This window comes from Myotis davidii, unplaced genomic scaffold (assembly GCF_000327345.1).
Source record: "Myotis davidii unplaced genomic scaffold, ASM32734v1 scaffold496, whole genome shotgun sequence".
NCBI lineage: Eukaryota > Metazoa > Chordata > Mammalia > Chiroptera > Vespertilionidae > Myotis > Myotis davidii.
The window spans coordinates 5,323,103-5,328,409 of NW_006289398.1; the positions used below are offsets into that span (position 1 = coordinate 5,323,103).

Below are 5,307 nucleotides of genomic sequence, written 5' to 3' on the forward strand. Positions count from 1 at the left end.
ACTGAAGGGTCCCAGGTTCAATTCTGGTCAAGGACATGTACCTGGGTTGCGGGCACATCCCCAGTAGGGGGTGTGGAGGCAGCTGATCCATGTTTCTAACTCTCTATTCCTCTCCCTCCCTCTCTCTGTAAAAATCAATAAAACATATTTAAAAAAATAAAGAGTGCTTAGGAGAGGCGATGTTTAACTTGATCAGTTCATCAGCTCTGTCCTGAGGATCTGTAAGCAGGAGGAGTGAGCAGGAGGGTCGCAGGGCCTAGTGCCTGGGAACAAGGGGAGGCCGCCGAGGAGAGGGGAGAAGGAAGGGAAGGGAGAAGGAAGGGAAGGGAGAAGGAAGGGAAGCTCACTTGATGTCGCTGCGATTAGTCTGTGCCGCAAAGCCGGGAAGGACGGACGCCGACCTGCTCTTTAGGCCACACGGACCGCCACGCGCCACTGTTGACACTGTCTGGCTGACGTTTCAGCGCCGTCCTTTGACATCTGTCTCCCTTAGGCGTGAGCAAAGGTGTCATTACCTTCAGTGCTCCTCCCACCCTCCGCGCCTCCCCCTTGCACAAGGCTTGGGGAATAAAAGGTCTTTTACGCGACCTTTTCTTGACTCTGGATTCTTTAAGAACAGCCCCTAAGAGCGAAAAGCCTGGTTCCTGGGAGTGGCGCTGGCTCGGTGGTGTGGCGCCTGTATTTATTCATTTGCCAGATAATAGAGGAGGCACTGCTGGAGCCGAGGTCACACTGACACACACATAAGCTGGTGATTTTAGAGCCGCAGACGCGCTCACTGTCCCCGGCTGAGAGCTGTCAGCCCATCAGGCTGAGGCAGAGGAAATGGCACGACACGTACGAGGGCACGTCAGCTCCTGCCCACGGTCCCCACGCGCCTCGCGCATGCTAATCGGGGGAGGTCTGGAAGCTGCTTCTCGGCCTAGGATTCCAGTTTCAGAAAAGAATTGTTGGCACCACGGCAAGGCTTCGGTGGAAACTTCTGACGCTCCTCTTCTATTGTAGGTAGGAATTCAACCAAGCGGGACTTAGGATACAGACATGCAGGGCCCATGCAGAGTTGGACTAAACATGGACCAGGAGACCGTCCCTAAGAGACATCTCCAGTCTAGAACTTAAGTTACCTAGAAGAAGGGTGAGAATCCAAAATTAAGCTCTGTGAGAACGAGTCGCAAGCAGCAGAAGTCAGCAAGAGCACAGCCAACACGAATAAAACCAATGCAAAGAGAGCCTTACTGTCCTTGCCCTTTGGAAAGAAAGGCTATGTCTTTCTCTCAGAAGATAAACTAAAAATCTTAAAGTCATGATTATCATTCAAATATTTTACATTGTGATTTTTTTTTCAAGGAAACAGTTGTTCCTGAGAACTTTATAACGAAGCGATTGCAGCGCAAAGTGATGCTTCATACCCTCTGATAAGTTAGAGGTAAGTGTTCAAAATGTAGGCAGGGGCAGAAGTTGATCACACCCAGGAAGGGGATTGGAAGGATGGTTCAGTGATGCAAGACCGATCACAAAACACTGGTGCCCACACCCCCACCCCCAACACACATTGGGGCCATGCTACTTACTACGATGATCTAAATGGAAAGAATTAGGCAAATCAACCATAATTTTTCACTTAAAAGTATACATTTGACTATTAATTCTCAGGAAATGAGTACAGCTCACCGTGTACTGTGCACAATGACTTTTGATTGGTCACTATTTTCCCCAGCAAATTCATGATTTCTGCTGAATGATTCTCATCGATCTGACTTTGGAAGGAAATAGCTGCCTAAGTTATTTTTTAATTACAGATTTTGATTCTTGCATTTCAATCCAGGTCTTGGGCAACAAATCAAGTGACTTTGATCAAAGTCTTTGGAAAATGTAATGGTTTAAGGACACATTTAATTTGATCACAGTTTGAAGTGGTAGCAAAGTGAATTTGCCCTTTGTCGTAAGGTACCTAGGAATCCTGATCTATATTCCTGATTGCTATTGATTTTTCTAGATTTCATTATAAAATCGATCACCGTGGCACAGGGTACAATAGTTTACAAGGCTGCAACATACTGTGGACTTCTGCAAAGCAGCGGGCATGGGGAAGCCACCCAGGCAGCCAATTAGGAGAAAACATGTATTAGGTAAAAACAGGGCGGGCCCATTGACCACTATTGATTTTCTCAGCCCCGTGAAAAGACAATCAATTAGATAAAGAAGGCTAATGTTACAGCTGCAATTTAATAACCCCTAAAAGAGAAGGAGGCCATTGATTCCTGACATGGAATGTGGAGGCTTATTGAAATCTACTGCACTTCACCTGTCGCCCATCAGACCTGCAAAGCGAGCGAGGCGGCATCCCAATTAGGAGAGCGACTTGGGGTGCCAAGCCCCCGCATGCAAATGAGAGGCAACGCCGGCCCCAGCTGAATATGAAATCACGAGAGCCATTGACAGACACCGTCTCCGGGAAGGTGGGTGTTTCTGGCTCCATCCCCAGCTCACCAGAGTGCCACCTGTCATTTCCAAAAGCAAAGTCAGTTTTGCCAACCGGCCGTGAATGACAAATAAAGCTTTATGTGCAACACAAGGCCATATTATGCACCATTGTGAGGCCCGCTAAGTACTCATTCTCCTCGGCAAACACAGGCGCAGACACACAAAATAATCCATCTAATTATTGAGCTATTTAGCCGGAAAACAAAGCAAGGTGGTTTTTGTGTATGTGTCACAGAAGGTACATGATACAAGAAAGGTTTTCACAAAACCTGACGTAGCTGATGAAAATAAATGAAATGCTGGGAGCTGTCGCTGTGTTCGAACAAATAAACTTTCCGTAAATAGATGAGTACTTTTATTCACTTTTTTATAGTCCCTAATTGGAAACGCGAATAGGCCTTGTCCCTTTCAAGTATAAAATCTGGGCTAAAATACCTCATATAGATATGTTCTTTATGCTTTTCTTTTCTATTGCTTGTATTTGATCCCTTCTCCCTCATTATATATATGCCTTTTCCCCAGCAGACAGCTGCTATTCACAGTAATTACCGGGGCGGTCAATTATGCTTTAAATAGGGCTCCTTCAGAACAAATGGAGGTCTAAACGTCCTGACAGCATACCGCCGACAAAGGCTGTGTCCTGCCCAGGATCCGAAATATTCTAAATATTCCTGACGGGGCGATGCCGTTTGTATCTTGTTCATGTCAGAGGCGTTCGGCAGCGTATTTCTAGGGCCCGGGTGTCCTATTCTCTGAGCCATGACTTAATGACTTCAACGTCTATTTGTAAACAGGAGACTGCATTGTGCTCCTCCCCAGGTGTGTTCAGATGGCGTCAATCCGCGTTACAGGGGACCTATTTGCTGGCAGGGTTCCCCTTTTCCTTCAGAGCCGCGGGGTTCGGGTGCACGCAGGGTCCTTCTCATGACTGGCGCGGGTGTGGAGAATGCTGTGTGCTTCAAAGGAGGCCTTTTTCCCCAGGGCGCACACATTTGTAAAAATAACCTCACCGATTGGGACCGAGAATTCAATTTCAGAATTTAAAATCTCAGTCCAAACTGGATGGTCTGAGCCTTAACACAGACTTGCTCTCCCAGACAGCGCCAGAGCCAGAGGCACCATGAGAAGGTGTCGCTAGCGAGCGCGCACATCCGTCTGTCTGTCATAGTCTGACCGGGTGTGGCGGTCAGTCCATTGTTGATTGGCAGTGGGACTGTGATCCACAAAGATCTGAAATGCAATGTTTATAGATAACTCAGTCATATTTTTAGAATCCCGATTTCAGGATATAAAAATGCATATCTAAGTTAAACATTTCAAATACAACTTAGTTTCTTAGTTGCAAAATATCACATGAGTCATTTATTCACAAATGCATGTTTTGCCGGTAAATATGTAAGAAGAGATCTTTATTTTCACCTGCTTTCACGCGTCAGGGGCAGAGCGGCACATCTGGTAGGTTGCTGGGGTGTGCATTCGGAACCATCCTCTGACCTTACTGCAGGGTTAAGCTAGCTCCCCACCCAATGCAGCACAAATTAAAACAGCATACACAGCATAAATGAAATCTAGGTTATAAGGAATAAGTCTGTCAAAAGGAGAAGAACAAAAGAACACATTTCAACACGAGAAAGGAGCTTCTCAACCCTGAACACCTCTACTGGTGCGAGAAGTGGCATCAGCTGTCCACCGTGCAGCGAAGACCCCACTCAGACACCGCCCTCAATTTCCTAAGATTGCAAATTCCTAAGATTGCAAAAATACAAACTCAGCTTTCAAGCATATGACTGGTGTGGCAATAAGGTCGAATTACATTTCCAGAACTTTAAAAATCAGTTAGTGAATGAGTGCATTTGAAGGACTTGACTTAAAAGATTTTCAGTGGGGGTTGTATAGGTCAGACTTGTGGTAAAGCCACATCAGCGAGGCTTGAACTCTGCCACTCTCCCCACCTGTGACTGTGCCATTCTAGGTAAATCACTTCATCTCTGTGCCCTGCCCCTTCCCCCTCGTTCTCTCATCTTTAAAATGGCGACACTGTAAAGTTGTTCTTAGGACTGTTGAGCAGATTCAGTAAATAATGGCCCAAGAATTTACAGAAATGTAATTAAAATGATTTACCACTGCTATTATTATGATTGCATTTATATTATCCTATTAGTAATATTCATTTGACCTAAGAATGCTTGAAAATGATTTTTAGAAATCTCATCTTAATGGCTTAGTTGTGATTTTGATGAAATATCTCGCCACCTAAAAGGGTGATCGGTAAGAGAGGTTTATAAACTGACTGGAGTTTTTGGTATAGCCACTTTAATTGATGAGTACACTGTTTTTATTTATTTAAGTTGCATAAAATAGTATATATTTCAAAGCAAAACAAAAGGATAAATATATGCGAACACCGCTTCATTCATGTGTGTGTGTGTGTGTGGGGGGGGGCTTCAGATGTGCAAAGAGCCACTGAAATTTGATTGATCTGAAATAATACAATCTTTGACATGGAATGGAATTTATAGGTTACTGTAAACTTCACCTCGTGGATAACTTCTTGAGCTGGAGTTGGTAACACTGTTCGAATTCTGGTTTTATTATAGAACTATATGGGCAAATGGAGCAAATTTCTTAACTTTTATCTACCTTCTTGTATGCAAATTGCACGACTTAGTGAAAATATGTTTTCATTAAGAAATTATAAGACATTAGAGGCCCAGTGCATGAAATTTGTGCACAGGTGGTGTGTGTGGGGGGGGGGTCCCTTAGCCCAGCCTGCACCCTCTCCAATCTGGGACCCCTCAGATTGCAGGGTGTCCTAGGTGAGGT

General features: G+C 45.0%; 1 long non-coding RNA gene across 1 annotated transcript in view; it reads left to right on the top strand.

Moving 5' to 3' along the window:
* LOC107182797 overlaps positions 1-5,307 on the top strand; it is an 11,423-nt gene that overhangs the window by 3,320 nt on the left and 2,796 nt on the right. The window contains exon 3 of the long non-coding RNA XR_001513530.1: positions 4,367-4,371. This is a non-coding gene — a long non-coding RNA (uncharacterized LOC107182797). The remainder of the gene's footprint in view (positions 1-4,366; positions 4,372-5,307) is intronic.